Source organism: Lagopus muta, chromosome 3 (genome assembly GCF_023343835.1).
Source record: "Lagopus muta isolate bLagMut1 chromosome 3, bLagMut1 primary, whole genome shotgun sequence".
NCBI classification, from domain to species: Eukaryota; Metazoa; Chordata; class Aves; order Galliformes; family Phasianidae; genus Lagopus; species Lagopus muta.
The window spans coordinates 32102354-32120779 of record NC_064435.1 but is presented as its reverse complement, the minus strand read 5'-3'; the positions used below and the strand labels follow the sequence as shown (position 1 = coordinate 32120779).

Genomic DNA, 18426 nt, shown 5'->3' with positions numbered 1-18426 from the left:
TGTAGCAGTCCACTGGTCTAGACAGACAAATCTTTGGAGATCTATTCTTTGTGATGGATTTATCAGATTTTCAGTCCCATTTTCCTCTTCTTTCTAATGTCGTTTCCTACCTCACTGTTGTGCTGGCTGCAGCAAAGTCCTGAGGTAGGTCCCCATAGCTAATTCTGTGGCATTGGATATTGCAGACTGATTTCTTATCTTCCTTTTCTTTCGACTTAGTTTGAAGCAGCTCCCCACCTCTTATTTATCCTAGGATGGAAACTGGCTGCCTCTACTGTAAATTTGAAGCCTGTTTTGTACAACGTGCTACTGCCTAGGAGCGCAGTAAAACAACCCCACAAACTCCTGTGCTTTAAAGGCTCCAGCTTTGCTTGTACAATGCACTCTCCTTCTGTGCACCCTTTTGTGTGGTAGGCATACTGTGCACCCAGCGAGCTTAATGCTCAGCTCTGTGAAAAACTTTGTTGGTTCAGGATCACCTAAAAGGACTCTAATAAAAATGTTTTCTAACATGGTAGTTTTTGTTTATTTTCAGAGTTCAAGAACACAGTGCTTTGGTAGTTCTGCAGTCCTGGATGTGTAAGGTATTTAAAAATCAATTCCAGAAACCAAAGCAGTTCTATCCAGCATACATCAAGGGCTAGAATCCAGCCACACATTCAGTATAAATAATGTAGAGCCATCAGTCACATTTTATAGTAAGCAAAGTAAAATTGAAGAAGTAAAGACAAGCTAATAAAATAATTAATATTAGTGGAAAATAACCGGCGTACAGTAACAAATACGTTTCTGTAGACATAACACTTAACTCTAAAAAAATATATACATACATATATGATGGCTACAAATGAGCTTGTGATTTTCTTCCAAAAGTATTTGAGCAGGAAGTAAAACATTTTCCCGGTGGATGAAATAACATTCATTTTTGCCAATCTAAGCAAGGCAGATTTAAATTTTATGTGTCCAACTGCTTGTTCCCCCTCAGCTAATAACCTGCCTGCTGGAAATGTTTCAAATGAAAAGGAGTTCACAGTTCCTAAGCCTGGCTCTGAATATATCTGCCATGCATGTAAACAAGTAAACCATTATGTTTCTTGTTGAGATAAAGAATACCATGATAAGTGGGGACTTTCACAAAACAAAGGGCTTCCTATTGCGAGTGTGGATAATCTTCCAGAAAACCCTGTGTTTTGGCAAATCACACCAGATTAATCTATTAGGCATCTCCTTTCATCATCAAATTTCCGCTGCCTATCACAGTGGCTGCCTTATCAAGCCCCCTGTTTTCAATAGCGGGACCATTCCTAGGATTTCAGGTGCTGGCCTTCCCTGCTCAGAAAACAGGTGTCCCCACTGTTTTCGGGCAGGAAAGGTCCCTGCACAGAAGCCTGGGAAAGGGCAGGGGTATCAGCCGCTGTTCTACCTGAAGGAACAGGTAACAGGAAACTGTTGATTCAATGGGCTGAACTTAATTGGCACGCATTAGTCAGCAGCGAGTTGCTTTTTTGAATTACAAATCCTATAACTTTGTCAGGAGGAATGCTCATAAGAATGGGCACAGATCTGTGTCTAGAGGCGTCCTCTCAGAAGTTACGAACTCTTGAAGCTATTTTGAATGTGTTTGCCAGCATACATGGGCTCGGGGTTGAGGATGGCGTGTCAAGCTTTGCATGGTTACATGTATGGCCCGAGCTGTCAGCCAATTGCCTGCATTCAGGAGGAAATGGATTTCCAATCTAAACTAAAGGCTAATATTCCAAACCAATTAGTACGATGGATCAGATTTTCAAGCACTCATTGCCTCCCCTGGCTGAGCCTTTTTTTCTCTAGTTAATGAAACCGGGCATATGGTTTCTGACCAGACTATTCAACTACAAACCAGGGTCAGCCACTTGGTCACCCAGAAATGCCACAGTATTGAGCAGAGGCAAAACTGTGGACATGGAGGAAGTCATTTTAACATCGACAGAGAAATCTATTTCACAGGAGCCAGTAAGTCTCTGCTTTGTCTCCCAGTGCCCCTCTCCTCCTGCTAAGGCTGCACCCAGTGCTTCTCAGGGTGGGTGCCTCCAGGCCTGTCAGCAGCCTGCAGCACAAAGCCTTTCCTCCCCTCTCCGAGCTCAGCTCCCAAAGCACTACTTGTGCATGCTCCGATGTAAGAAAACAAAGGCAAAGGAGGAGCAACAGCAGTCATCTGCTCTGCTCTCTACTCTGACAGCGGGGACACTCTGAAGCACAGGGACATGGGGATGAGCCTGAACCCGTGCCCACTTATGGGCAGGAAGCATCTGATAAGTGCATTCCTCCACATCCGGTGTTCACAGCGTGGCCTTTGTGTCATCCACAGATGATTAAAAGGTCTATGGGGCCATTATGAACCAAAGCAAGGAGTAGCCAGCTCTCCCCAGGTTTCCTCAATCAGCACGATTGAATTTCTCAAAGGCAGGCAGGCAGGCAGCAGTAGCAGTGGCAGCCCCAATGACTTTTCCTGAAAAACGTTCTCCCGTTTAGGATCGAGCTTTCGTTTAACTGCTTGCTGTTTCATTTTATTAAGTGCAAATTGTGGCTTAATAGATTTACAGTTGCCATAAACTCTGGCATGATGAAAGCTGTCGGAGTGGCCAGTTGCACAGCACAGGACCAGTGCGATGTTAGAAAGGAGCGAGCGGGACAAGCCAGGCATTAGGAAATACTGCAGAGCACTCTGGGGGGTCTGTGTGTGTCCTGAGAGGCAGATGCCATCCTATGGAACTGAGGTACAAGCAGCAACTCAAGGCAGTTTACTTTTGCTCCTCTCTTTTCAGAATTAGAGGTGGAAGATTTCAGACTTTTATCTGCAAATGAATAATAGTGCATTATGCCTTTTCAGATAAACTTTGTAAATCAACCACTACACAGTGGTTACCAAAGTCCAAAGACAGAGGTTTTTTATGTTTTCTGAGTGCTCATTACACCATAGCTCTGTTCTGCACTCTTTACACTGTATTTAGCTCCTCATACATACCAGTAAAGAATGTAGACATACTGGAGGAGGTTCAGAGAGGATTAGGGATGATTAAAAGGCAGGAGGGACAGACCTCTGTGAGACAACTGGAAAAAAAAAAGAAAGAAAAAAAAAAGGTTTGATTTGGTTAAGCAATGATGGGGTGATGGACGTGATACTTACAGATGATTTCCTACAGTAGGAGGTAGGACAAAAAGTACAGGCTGTGCAATTTTTAGCAGTGCATATCCAAATAACCTCCATCTTTGTCAGGTGACCATAGAGAATGGTGGTTACTTTCCTCAAAAAAGACTGAGAGAGAATGGTTAGAGAGAGGAAGAGAAGATACGATTTCATTTTTTTATGTTTTTTTTTTTTCTTCTTTCTTTCTTTTCCTTGTTAATAAACTCTCTTTCAGAATTCAGCCCCTTTTCTCACCAATCATACTTTCTGGCAAATACCTGGAGCACCTCTGCACAACTTTAGCAGCTATATGATTACTAAAGAGTAGGTTCATTTACTCAAGCTAGATGCACTGGAAAGTACACACAGCAACCTGGATCACCCCTCACCCTGCTGTGTATAGAGAGGTCTTGGTTCTTCAGGTGGGTTTGGCACAAGAATAAAGAAAGACTACTACTGCTCTGTCCCATCCCCAGCAATGAGCTTTCCAGCGTAAGAATACCATGGAGTGAAAAATAAAGATCTGGTGTCCTACAAAGCACAAACATTTTCCCTTTGCATACACACAGAAGAAGTTCAGATCCTTGACCTCATACATCAGAATGCCTCCATTTGCAAAGATGCATCCCAAGTATGATGTGGTAGAAATGAAAGCTACAAGTCAAGGGGGAAACGCATCTTTTGCTGCCACCACATTTGAAAAACATTTGTATTTGTAGCCAAATATTCTGAGAAGCACTGAAAAGTATGCACAAAGTTTGCTAAGCAGTAACTGTACCAGAGGAAAACACATCAGAGGACCTAATAACTATCTGAGTTGTTTCTCAGTGTTATGATTTTGCCTGAAACGACAAATTATTTTAAACCACTTTTTCAGACAAATAACTGCAGTGATTGTACCAGGTGAATGAAATTTCTCACAGTGTGCATTCAGACTATCAATACTAATGTGCAGGCAAGCAAGGACTACCAACAGACAGCAATGAGACTTCTATGACGCTAGCAGAGGCAGCCTGCTCCCCTCCTCTCCTGCCAACAGCTCTGTCCAGAACAGGGCCCAGAGCACAGTGCTGGGACAGAACTATAATGCATTAGGGTGTGCTCAGATGTGCACAGATCTTTCTAGGAGGTTGTTAGGGTTTTATTGGTAACAAAGTAAAGGTAGTTAGTTTACAGACCACATGCAGGTCCAAGCAGTTAAACTATACTTTAAAGGAACAAAATTATGTTTCTAAGGCAATTTGACAGTACCGCAAAGTTAACTATAGTCTGTGAAACGCAACCTATTCCATCCAAAGAAAGCCAAACTGTGTGCCTTTGGACCAGACAACACAGCTTAATAGATACTTCTTAATAAATCAACAATAATTTTTTCCACAGTGACTTCACATGTAAATACAATTTTTTTATTTCCGCAAACCAGACTTTCCCATATGAATAAGAAGAGAACAATTTTAAGGCTCTCAGTCCACTCAGCTAACTGTAGCATAAAACATGATGTATGTTTGTTGCAAAAGACAGTTTTGGAAAGGCTCAAATATCTCAGAAAATTGCCTAAATCTTTTACACATCATTAGCAAATTTTATGTTTACAAACGGCCAGAGCGCCCAATGGTGACCGTGCCAATAGACAGCTGCCAGCGCGCTGCGGTGAGTGAGGCCATTTGTAATTCTCATCAACAGTTCCACCATTTTTGGTTGTATGAAAAGTGATAACACACTGATCTAGCAGTCATTAAGAACTTTTTCTTACTCCTTTAGGATTAATTTGCACTGACCCAGAATTCTGTATTTGCTTAACACAAGCAGTGAGCCACTTTGATGTTATCTGCTTCTATAAACAATAACGTACAGTTCTCTCCTGGGCTAAAACAGCTCTTATTCTACTGAGAATTAGCTATATTAATCATTCTGAAGTCCAAGAGTGCATGATCATAAATTGTGTGCAGGGACCTCACTTAGCAACTCCCAAGACTCTCATTTATCAACATTTTTTTCCCTTCCTGGATACTTAGTATGTAGGGAGTAATTTATTTCTGAGCCGGTGCTTTGTGATGTCTTTAATGTTGAAGTAAAGTTGGAAAACGTTCTGCAAAAAATATAATTTTTCTTACTTCCTTAGTGTAGAAGCAAAAATTGCGGACCACCGCTACAGACTGATTCCCTCAAGTGGCCAGAACAGAGAACACAGGCCGAGCTTCAGCTGCTGAGCTCCAAATTACATGAAGTAGATGGTGGTGACTAAAAATGAGGAGAACTGCACAGTAAACATGCCTTCTCTTAGTTCTTTGGTTAGTTTTAAAAACTGTGGGGCATCTCTAAGCTGATACCTGCTAACTTTTCTCACCTTTCTCAAACTAAATTGTTAAAACACAGTTAAGGTAGAATTGAAGTGAGATGAAATGTTTATAGAACATTGGTCTAGTTTTTATTTTCTAAAAAGATCTGGCTTGATAAAGGATATTTTTCTCCTTAGTATTCTTTGGTCAGAAATGTAAGGAGGAAAAACGCTGTTTCTTATCATCTCAGCACTGATCCCATACCATCTATTTCCTGTTTTGAATGCAGCCAGGGGGACACTTCTATCAAATCTTTCTTTGCTTACAGAAAGGACACAAAGTCAAAGCATACAGAAATTAAGAATAGAGGCAGTGAAAACTGGCTGAATGGATGGAATGAATGGATGAAAACCTTCAGTCATAAATGGCTATCTTTGATCCACGTGGCCCAGCTTCTTCAGCATTTGAAACTTTCCATTGCATAAACCAGAAGTGGAAACAGAGGCCCCGATTCTACTTTTCTTGAGACAAGCATACATGAAGTATCTCCATTATACTCATACTGGGGAAAGTCCAGATTTAAGTCATTTTTGATAAGAGTAGAATTTTGGCCCAACTTGGGCGGAATCAAACTTGTGAGCACACAGACTTCCAACTTTTTTTTCCCCTAGTTTCATCCTGAGCTTTACTTTGATTTCAAAGCTCTCACTGTGTTATTGTAAACATGTGGTTTTTAAAATACTGTACTGCTCCAAAGTTATCTGCATGTGAGTTTATTTTACATTAAGTACTGAAAAATGTCTGAACGCAAAATGCCGACAGAAACAACAAAAATATAAACAAATCACTACCTTCAGCAGAAATACTTTAATTCAGAAAGTAATAATGGTAGTCGACGTTTAAAACATTTATGCCAGAGGATAAACTGAAGGAGTTAGTAACTTTTTTCCCCCTGTATGCAGCTTTGCTACTGCAGCCAAAATATTCTCACAGGTTGTGAAAGAAAGAAAGAAAGAAAGGAAGGGAGAAAGGAAGGGAGAAAAACATTGTAAAAATGCTTCTCTTTGAGAAATTCTGGCTTTTGTGATTTAGCATCATTCTCAGCCATAACACTTGTGTTAGTGGAGGCCAAGCACTACTGTTATATTCACAGATTCTCCCTCTCTTCTCATAAATAAGTTATCAAGAACTGTGATCTTTCCTCACCTAGGGCCATGCAGTCCCTGTGATGTCCATAAAGGCTTGAGGGCAGCAGCTGTGGAAGCTCCTCATACTTCAGAGCCTGACCTAATTCTCCCTAGCTTTCTAAATGAAAAAGAGCTGGCTTATAGATTCAGGTGAAAAATTCTGCCAGCAGTGATATGCAGGCACCCTGGTTCATTCTGACCTAGTAAGACTACCACTGACTATCTGGGGAAGAATCATAGAATCCTTAGAGTTGGAAGGTACCTTTAAAGGTCACCTAGTCCAACTCCTCTGCAGTGAACAGGGACATGCACAGCTAGACCAGGTTGTCTAGAACCTGGTGCAGCCTGGCCTTGAAAGTCTTCAGGGAGAGGCATCCATCACCTCTCTGGGCAACCTGCTCCAGTGCCTCACCACCCTCACTGTAAAAGACTTTTTCCTTATGTCTAACCTAAATATCCCCTCTTTAAGCTTAAAACTATTTCCCCTTGTTCTGTCACCACAGACCTTACTAAGAAGTCTGTCCCCTTCTTTCCTGTAGCTCCCCTTTAGATACTGAAAGAATTCACCTCTTGGACTACAGACACATGTTAAACATGCAGAGCAGCTAATGACTACACAGCATGATGTCGACATGTCAGTCAGATCTACCTCAATGATATGAAATTTTGGGCATCCTGATTTGCAGGACTAAGTGATGTGTCCTTTTGCTAGAACTGTTACTCCACCCCCTTGTCCTTTTTCTCCCTTGCACCTCATTCTGCTGAGCACTGCAGGAATGCTTACAGTGCAGTTAATCTTCATCACGTCAGCTCATCTTTATTTATATTGCTGTGGATAGATGCTTGATGCAATCCTCCAGTTATTTTTGCATCACTCATGCACTGAGAACTGTACTCATGCCTGAAACAAGGGTAAATAGGGGCTTTCGAGTGCCTTTTCTTCAATGCACGGTCAGCATGCTTATTCTCTACTTCTTTGTATACTGCTGCAGCAGCGAGATTTGATCTGGGTTTATGCTTTGAGCATTATGTACTGGATCCTGTATCTGTAGCCTGAGAGAATAAAACTATCTGCTTAATTTAAGATCTGTTTTAAGAAGTTACAGCACTTCCACCGTCCTTGTCACTCATGCGTGCAGTAACATCTCTGCAGAACTGCTCAATTTGAGTACAAAGTCTTGCTCTTGCTATCAACTTTCCTGTGACTTAATTCCTTATTTCAACTTTGCACCTTCCATTAACTGCCACAAGACATTCATTTGTATTTACAGGGAATCCATCTTTTGTTCTGAAATCATGTTCCTAAAAGTTGCAGTGATGAAGTATATACTCTTGTATGAAAGCCTAAGGCTCACATTAAAGCATCATCTAAACGTATAACTATCAACATAAAATTATATTCACTGGTAACTTTGCAAATAACAAGCAATACGTTTCAGTGTTCATTTTAGCCCTTTAATTTTATGGCTGTATCTGACATCTTGCATGCATTAATAATTTCATGCTATGATGAGAAGGACTATGTAGGCTCAGATGCCCTTACCTCTAGTCCCTAGATATCTCCATCAAGGCCATCATGCTGACAGGCAAGACAAAAAGCAGAATACCACATTGAGATCATGCCATACCTATAAAGGTCTTGTTCATACATGCTATACCACCAGCAAAACCATTTTATACCTCCATTCAAGAGAACAGAAGGCTATCTTACCTGGTGAAGACCATCTTTTGAAGAAACTCTATTACTTAAAGAAACATTAGCTATCAACTTAGACTCTAAAAGACAGGCAGTGAAATTATATTTTCCTGTAATATCATACCTGCATTCTCTGAAGTGATTTAAGAACGTATCATACAGCATCTGGCCTTTGGAGGCAAAGGAAAGCCTTCCAGTTGTCCTTCCCTCATTCCTGCTGAAGGCACTGACATCTCCTGGAGCAGGGATTTCCTTCGAAAGCTGAAGGACCAAAAAGGAAAGCAGCTGCATTCAATTACCAAAAGCATGTATCTGCTAGTCAGAAAGAAAGGGTGGCTGCTCCTACTCAGACAGAACAGCTCCCTGTTCTTTAGGAGTAAACTCTGGCAGATCAAAAATAAGTAGTAGTTGATTTTGGTAAGAATGCTGGTTTGAATAAGCAAAGCAGAAACTGGAAGGGCCTCTGCAGAACTTCTGTTTTGTAACGGTCCCTCTAAAATAAACAAGCAGAATTCCTTAAAAAAATCAGTTTCTCTTTATAAATTGCTGCTGTTGGAGGGGTGGGGGAAGGGCAGGACTCTTTGATCAAGGTTTGTCTTGAACCTATAAAAATGAATAGATGAAATTTGATGGTCTGTGTGGATAATTTGCTCCCCAAACATCCCCTCCTAATGGTTCCCTTCTGGTCCTTTGGTCCCTGGAAGTTTGGTTTCTTTCAAAGTGGAATATCAAAGTGGTAAATGAGGACTTAAGAGATCACTTGATGGGAGAATATAGCCAGATTTTAGAGACTGTGTCAAAAGCTTCGTTTACCAGCCGGTTATATGTTGAACAGTAGGAAATAAGGAACCTGCTCCCTATTAGCAAGTACTCTACATCCCAAACTGATAACTCAGATGAAATCATTTGGTCAGATACTTCATTTTACAAACCTTGGCTCTGCTTATGACAATGTGCATCAGGTTGTTCAAGTGGATGGAAAGAGGTTGATCGTGAGAAGGCTTCAAGAGCAGTCCACAAATACGGTGCTTATGACATAAAATTAATGAGCATCTCTGCTTCACATTGTTTTTTGAAAAACATGCAATCTACTTGAAAAATGGAATTGCATAAGACCACCAAAACACAGTGAATTTAATAGATTTCTGGAAGGAAATTGGAAACTACATAGAGATTATATGCTGTTTAGTTGGCAAATGGCAGATGTTCTCATAATTCAGGTGATCTTGGTTATTAGCGTTAACATTTGATTTGTGTACAGTCTCCAGTTTATTCACTGTGGGATTTAAAAAAGTAAAAAGAAATCCAAAATGCAGAGTTCAAAGATTTTATAAGAAGAGGGAGGAGATTATGAGATGACTTACCGTTTCCTTACTCTTAATGAGTTATGGGAGGATACATGGTTGTTCTAGCTTCTGAAATGCAAAGGGCAAACATGAATACAGGTTCTGTATTGCCCTAAAGCAAAATCTGATAATTTTATCCTCAGAACATTCTTTCTGAAGCACTTTCTAGTGAGTAGTTCAATAAGCTCCTCCTTTCCAGAAACTGTGAAAGTTTTGTAAATGCTCAACGGGAAAAAGAGGCACTAAAATTTCTGCCGAGTCTCTTGCTGTGTAGTAGTCAGGTAGGCTTTGAGTATTTCGCATTGCTATCTGCAGATAATAAACCCTCACAATACAGCGTCAGGCACTCTGGAAAAAACACAATTGTGTTTGCAGAGGTTCTGTAAGCCTTTCTAGTGGACTGAATGGGACCAGAGGCAAAGTTCAGTGGCTCTGGCAGAGGAGTAAAGCAGGGGGAAAAAACATGTAGCAGCAGCAACATCTGGAGCTGAACAACCACATGGGCAGATGGCTTTTTTACCACACAAAGGAGGAGTGGAGTTAAGCTCCAAGGGTTAATGCTGCTCATACTCAAAGTCCAAGACAAAATAAAGAAGTGGCATATGAATGAAATCTTATACTGGGAGCTTATATTGGAGAAAACTTCTCACTTGCTAGTCTTGTTATAGGGGAGGAGAAAATGGCCGGCACCACTTTGGTGGAAAGGGAAGAAACAGATGAGACAGAAAGCGAAGATCATAGCCCTTTGGCCAAGAAAAGTCCATTAATGAGATGCTTGTGATAGAAGATAAATCATCATCTTGTTACATTTGTGTCTTCTGCTTTCATTCAGCTTTCCTCAAATGCCAGATTCGGTTTTCCTGGAACTGTCATGTGTAGTTCAATATCTTTTATCACATGAAGGAACTGCAGCCATACTGTTCAGTCATTTAGGACTGTAGGACTGTGTCTACCTCTTGAAAAGGTATACAAATCACAGAATCACAGAATCACAGAATTGTAGGGGTTGGAAGGGACCTCCAGAGATCATCGAGTCCAACCCCCCTGCCAAAGCAGGTTCCCTACAGCAGGTCGCACAGGTAGGTATCCAGGCAGGTCTTGAACATCTCCAGAGAAGGAGACTCCACCACCTCCCTGGGCAGCCTGTTCCAGTGCTCCGTCACCTCACTGTAAAGAAGTTCTTGCGCACATTTGTGTGGAACTTCCTATGCTGCAGTTTCTGGCCGTTTCCCCTTGTCCTGTCTCCACTCACCACTGAAAAGAGTCCGGCCTCGCCATTCTGCCCCCCACACCTTAGATATTTATAGACCTGGATCAGGTCCCCTCTCAGTCTCCTTTTCTCAAGGCTGAACAGACCCAGTTCACTCAGCCTTTCCTCATAGGGGAGATGCTCCAGGCCCTTCACCATCTTTGTGGCCCTCCGCTGGACTCTTTCCAAGAGATCCCTGTCTTTTTTGTACCGGGGAGCCCAGAACTGGACGCAGTACTCCAGATGAGGTCTTACCAGGGCAGAGTAGAGGGGGAGGATCACCTCCTTTGACCTGCTGGCCACGCTCTTTTTAATGCACCCCAGTAAGCCACTGGCCTTTTTGGCCACAAGGGCACACTGCTGGAATATATAAACAATAAATAAAAATAAAAAATAAATAACTATTTTAAGTTTTTCAGTGTAAGTAATCAATTATAATTAGTTCAATGCAACCTTTGCTTCTTTTTAAATCAGCTGCTTGGAGCATGCTCTCTACTTCACATCTATTTCAAGATGCACAGATTCTGTTTTCTTGTTATTCCATCTGCAGTTTCACAGCTGCATGTGCCTTACACGCTGCTGTTTTGTTCAGTGACAACATTTAGATTAAGTTATTTCCTCCTATTTTCTCCATTTTGATATATGTACACATCTTCTCACACTCACCTAGGGACTGAAATTATATCTACCTCAGTGTAATCTACAACCATTAAGGACAGGCAAACCATGCTTTTCAATCAAATTAGTTACTCATTAAATAAAGTTCCAAACATTTTAATTTTTAAATTAATTCGCATTCCTGGAAGATGACAACTGTATCTCATTTTACATATACCAGTGGCCTAAAAACAAAACTAAAAAAGCTTTCAAATTTTCTACATCCAGAATTAGCCTCAAGGACAGAGCAAAGACACCGAAATAATGAAGTGCTGAAGTTTTTCTCCACGTACAGATGTTTCAACCATTTCAACAGACATGGCAATATCTCAGCCACTATCTGTCATATCACAGCACTTAGTGGAAGCATGCAGTAAGCTCCCAGAACTGAAAAAACGGTATTAGTTATCAGATCTGATCTGTGGGAGACATATGCTCTCTTTAATAAAACAAAGAAAAATGAAGAGATTTTGTTATCAAACCTCAGGACACTGCTGCTGTTTGAAGTACTGATTTAACTTTAGGCTTCTCTTTGATATTCTTACTTGAAGAGGGTACATGATGGCCATAAATCCAACCTGGCAATGCTTTTCAAGGTCACCTGTGGATATTGTTTTGCATGGTGTTAAATAGACTGTAATGGTGTCATTATTTCTCCAGAAGGACAAGTGAAAGTCCCATTGGTCTTCTTGCTGTCTCATAAATAATTAACAGACTGTTTTAACTGGATCTAACCTTTGTACAGAGTGATTGAACTTCACTGCATAGCAAAGGTAAAAGAGATGCAGAAAAATATCATCCATCATTGGTGTTACTAAAACACTCAGGTAATCAAGGAATAAAACCAAAAGATTAAACACTTAATCAGTTTTAGCAACAAGAATAACTGTCTTTCTACACACGTTAATGCTTTTAGCATCCTTCACCATTGACATTTTTTTCTTTGAAAATTTTTTTTACATCTTTCCACATGACCATCAGCTAATTTCAAACATATGCAATTTAATTAACTGTGGAATATTAATAGGTAAAAGTCCAGCATTTTTATTTTCTCATCTTCCATAAATTAAAGTCTCCATTAAGTGACTCTTCAATAGCAATAAAAAACTCAAAACTTCCAAGAAATGACCGAAAACAATTCCTGGATTTGGATATTATAATTATTTTCTGTTTAGATCAGCAACCCGCTCTAAAATTCCATATTGAACATCTTCAATAGATCGTTATTAGGGTCTAAAATGTGTACTGGAGACAGTATCTAAAACATTGCTGAAATCTGCTATTTCTCACATGGAAACTTCCCAGTTTCCTTGGTAAAAACAGCTTGTGTTAGCAAGAAAGAGCCAGCTCTGAGCTAATTAAGATGTTTTCTTATGACCAAGTGCAGGGGAGAGGAGGGGAATAAAATGTGTTCTTGTTGTGGAATATAGGAAAGATGATCTAGAAAAGAAATACTAAATTCTAGCTGTGTAGTTGTAAAAGGAAAAAAAAAAATAGAAGAAAATTAGGCTAACAGAATTAAGGAGAGAGTGAGAATATAAATCAAAACACTTCTGTTTCACAGAATAGGTAGTTAGAATTAGTCGATTTAATGAACTTTAAATCTTCAAACATAAACATCTGTACTCTGTCTGGAAACAAATAACCAAACTCTGTTGGATTTCAAATACTGCTGTACTCTTTGGCTATGGTGATAAGATTGAGAAATGACTGTATCCAAAGTAACTGTTTCCTTTCTTGTCTGTTTTTAAACTGTAACTTAAGAAGATGAACTGCACGTTTCTACCACAACCATTCCTCGTCTCCTTTGTTCTACATTTTAGGACACGAAAATATCTTGAGTGCAAGTCATGGCAAGTTCATAAAGAAAAAAAATGGTTAAATAATTTTGCTTTTCAAGTTCATTTCTGTGTAATTGTATTCTCTCTTTGGGCCCTATAGTCTCAGACTGATGAATACATGATAGCTACCGGAAGGGGAAAGCTCTGAGCGCCCATCACAGGAGGAGATGCTGTGCCCTCTTCCTCAATGCTTTTGGCAGCTCCAGGAAGCACAGATTGGAGAGAATATTTTAAAGCAGAAGTAGCAGGAGACTCCAACAGCACCTTTGAGACACTTGATGGGAATATCATTTCCTTCTCCAGTAGCTGCTGGTGGCAGCATGTGTCCAAGGAAAACAAGGGGACTTTAGCATCAAGTAGCTCTTCACATGGAGACCAAAGGGCATTCAGAACTCCTTTGCTCCTCAGCTTCAATGGGTGTTAGAATATTTGCTTCTCTGCCCTTTCTGCCATGAAAACAACCCTTTCCCTTCCAAAAGAAGGCATTAATACAAAATTCAGATTGAAAATATTTTTAATAAAAAATCTCAAAAGGGGAAACTTCCCATGGATCTTTCTGGAAGTTCTTGCGATAGCTGAGGAGAACCCCTACTGTCTTAAAGCCATCCTTAAACTATATTCTTTTTTCATTTTCATCTACCAAATTTTTCAAATAGTTTATGGGAAAACAAGAGAATATAGAAGGCCATGTTCACTTGCAATAAGCAGTTTCAATGCACAGCAGTCATGCTGTAGAAAAAAGAATGCAAACGAAAGCCAAGAATGCATCTTCCAGCTGCATGCACACACACACACTCTTAGTAGTGGGGATGTGAACACATGTGAGCCTTTACACTGTCCTCCTGTTTAGCAGCCTTTGGACCAGACCGGTCCAACCCATGGCCTGGCCCCACTTGCTTTGAGGCTGTTCCCTGCCCTGCACCATCATAGCAGCAGCTCTCCCTGACAAGAAGACCAGCCCAGCTCCAGGCACACATCACTCAGTCACAATTGGATATTAGTGTGCAATCAGCACTGTCTGAGATAAAGCAAGGACATAGGGAAGGCTCAATAGAGTGCTAAATCAAGTTACAGCAAATAATGGTATGCAGTTTGACATGCTGGTTAAACCTAGTCCCATGAACAGTAAAACATACACAGCTGTTCTTCCCCTTTTGATAAAATTGAGAAAAGGTTTCAAGATTTCTGGAAAAATTACCAATTATTGATATAGTTGTTACTCCATTTTTTATCAAGATAAATTAATTACCCGCAAGTTTTCAAAGGGAGTGTATAGAGTTGTAATCAGATATTCAACTCAAAGGAAAACTTGATCATGTCATCTTACCAAACTTGTGTAAGCCCTCTCTTAACACAGAAAAATAACCCTTTCATCACGGTCAGATCTTATTCATGTTATAGGTCTTTAGCAAGATATGCATGCATGAACAACTGCTTTCAAGAATGAAGTACAGGAGAAGTAAGATTTCATCTGAAATATCTGATGAATGCCTTGAGAACTAAGAATTGCAACCACTTCCATTGATGCATTAGTTTAGCAAAAACAAGGCCCAGGATATCACTACTTCTAGATTTTGTTGTGTTTTTAAGTTTATAATATTCAAAATTAAAGTAAGTTTGCTACTTGCGTATGTTAACTAGATTATAAATTTTATAAGTACTATTCTGAAAGTAATGCCTGCTATTTTATTATATTGGCCTACAACGTCAGAGGTGAACATTGGTGGTATGGCAGTAGAGGTTAAAACTTCCCCAACAGCACCCCATTATATTTCATAGCCATAACAGATGGCAGCAGAGTGGCAGCTTGACAAGCCAGTATCTGTTGTAGATGTGTGGATGAAGCAATGATATCTTAATGAATTCCTCCATGCAGGAAAAAGACACCCAGTGACATTCCCTGACTTTCACTCAACATTTATGGAGAGCAAACAGCAGACGTGAGTGCTGCGAGGCAGTGGGCAGTGCATTTCAGCAGTGACAACTGCAGTCACTTTCACTGCTGCAGATTCTTCACAAGCACAGCTTACAGTCTCTTGTTCATTGACGGCAAAAATGCATAGCAAATGGTGGGGAGTGGGATGAAAAATACTGGCATGTAGCTGATAATTGTCTCTATCATATGGGGTTACTGTGTTCTCTGTATTTGCTGTTTCCATGGAAAGAAGAGGTGTTACCTGTCAAGCAACCTTTATGCAGCCTGAGACGATGCTCTTCACTCCATACAGCCCAGGTGAGCAAGAAGGTTGGATATCCATGCCTTACCTAGTAGTAATGTAGTATTCTACAGTACATGGGAAGAGACTCAACGCCTCAGGAGATAAGTGATGTGTTTGAGTTTCATAAAAGCCTAGAGGTTTAGTGGCTTTCTAAAACTCAAGCCCACCAAACAAGCCTACCCACACTGTATTTATAAACAAAACTCTTTAAAGTCAGTGTTTTCCAAACCCATCCTCTTTATTGTGTTTGGTTAGTAAATAATAATTATAATACTCCTGAATCATTCTGTTATTATGCTTCTACTACTATACTTCCTGGGCAAGTTCTTTTTGACCTTCAGAAGTGATTTTTAGTATTATAACAAAAGTAATCTAAGAACTTATGGACCTTAAATTTCTTGTCTAGTTCGCAGCATACGGAAAACATCCTGATCACATTTAAAACTTAGTTGCTTCACCATATCCTCAGTTAAAAGATACTGTGTGCTTGCCACCAAAAACTTGACCATAGATAAGGATAGAGCAGATTTAAAACAAAGGCAACCCCCAATCACCATTTCACCCATGAGACATTCTCCGATCACAAGAAATAAGTCTAGGCAGGCACATATCTGCATCTACTTACAAGTCACATGTACCAGTGTATCCAAACCACAGTTCAGTCTTGGCTGAAGCCATTTAGAACCTCAAGAATAAGAAAATCCTGCCTTATTTAGATAGGCAATATCAACTAACAAACAGAACAAGATGCCTGGTTAGCAAAGCTGATTGACAAATCTCAGAGGATTATGATGAGCAGCACAGTATCTCAGCAACTCAAAACAATCTTTAGTGCTCCGTAAAGATCAGTGATAGGACTGAGCCTGCTAAATTCTTACAGTGACCTAAATAAACAAATAAAAATAGAGCCTCAACAAGTTCACTAATAGTATGAATTCAAAAAGACACCAATAACCCCCCACCCCCCCCCCCAACCCAACCACACCTCTAAAGGAGCACAAATATACACAGGTTAGACTACTTACAAGCCCTTTATTTATGGCGTAGGTGATCAACTGTCTTCAGCTGTTGAAGCAGGTGTCTTCTACCATTGATTGAGACAGCTCTGTTGTTCTTAATTAGCCTTATTTTAGAGGCTCTTTTATAAGGGCTGTTGCTTTTGTATTTACTTATTTGTTTACACACACACATGTGTGTCATTTTTGTAAGGTGGTAGAATTGGGATTTGGACCTTGTTTTTGGTGGCACTTCAGTATTTTTTGTTCTGTTAGGATTTTTGTTGCTTTTTATTTTTTTGTACAAACACTAATGAGTAGGCTTTTGGCTTTGTTAAATTCATTTTTCCTGGGTTACTTTATAGTATCTTAATGAAAGATACTTGTACTCCATCTTGCTTCTGTTCTGTTTTTGTTAAGTGTTCTGTGTTCCCAACAATTCTACTCAGATTTTGTGGCTTCATTTTTTTTAAACAGATATTAAAATTTCTTTTTTTTCTTTCATTCCTAGCTGGAGGAGTCATTCAGCATTTGTTGAGTTTGGTAATCATCACATTTTCTCCATGATTACTCCATTTTGCCCATTTCAAACACAAAAGTGTATCAGCACTGTTTTATTCCAGTCATCTTCACTTTATTTCTAATCAAGCAAAACAGAAATTCAATTTTAATTTAATGCATTTGTAAGATATCCGTGAAATGTTATTCACACCTGAATGACTCCTACAACCAAGTGAATCACCATTTCTTTCAACCAATGCTTAAGACTTATCCTAATAAATAAAAAATCTTTGTTTTTGTATTAGTTCTGTATTGGCCTTCACTGAAAAGTCTGAAGAAGCCCTGACACTTCTGAGTAAGCAAAGGATTTTTATCACGTTTCTCAGATTCTATATTCTAGAACTTTATCATGAACTTTTATTGGATCCTTTTCTGCTGAATGGAATAATGTAAACTCTTAAGATCATTTTGATCTTCCTTTGTATAGTCAGTCATTTTGTCACAAAATACTATACAGGTATATGGCCTCAGCACTGAATAAAGCAAAAAGAAAACAGGTTTTTATAAGCAGAATAAATGCTGTATGTGAGTATAGAAACGTACAACTGAGTATGAATATTTACTTACAAGTGGCATAGATGCACATGACAAAGACTTTCATTCCCTGTGTAATCTCAAACAATCCTGAAGGGTGTAGTAATAACACTAAACAATGTTTAGGTTACCTCAATGCTGAAATGTTCAGTAACATCAAAAAATACATATTTGTTACTTATGTACACAGTTCTATAATTGTCTTTACTCTTTTTAGTTATTCTAGAATTAAAAATTAAGATACAGAAGTTTTTTATTTCTTAAAAAGATTAAAAAGAGAACTTGTAAAAAAAAAAAAAAAAAAACAAAGCAAAACATCATCTGCTATATCAGTGTAAAAAATAAGAAACTTCCGTATCGTTAAAATAGTGAAATTTCCAAAACTTATTCAAGTCAGGAGATTAACACTTCATTTTATATTAGACAAAAAATTAGCTTTACTTCATTTTCTCACTGAAAACCAGAGTGGTAAATCATAGAGTTTACAGAGCTGGGAAAAGGACAGAACAGTGTTGTGTGTGTTAAAGAATGAGAAGGGGATTTTCTTGGCCTACTTTATTTAAAATAGAGATTTGAAAATCACAATGCAATACATAAACTGTCCATTAGTGTATTCGTTTAGTTTTCCAGTGTTCAAATTGTGCAGCAGAAGACATTTTGATGTGCTACAGGCCGATTGCTCAAATGCAGAAAATG

General features: G+C 39.4%; 1 long non-coding RNA gene across 2 annotated transcripts; it reads right to left on the bottom strand.

The window, feature by feature from the left end:
- Positions 1-774: 774 nt before the first annotated feature.
- LOC125690538 (uncharacterized) lies at positions 775-16748 on the bottom strand. Of its 2 annotated transcripts, none has more exons than XR_007375702.1 (4): positions 16666-16748; positions 8453-8589; positions 3005-3090; positions 775-2834 (listed from the first exon to the last, which is right to left on the bottom strand). It is a non-coding gene; the product is annotated as an uncharacterized LOC125690538 (long non-coding RNA). The 2 variants fall into 2 exon arrangements; XR_007375703.1 differs by lacking the exon at positions 16666-16748 and adding an exon at positions 9693-9743.
- Between the last annotated feature and the right edge of the window lie 1678 nt (positions 16749-18426).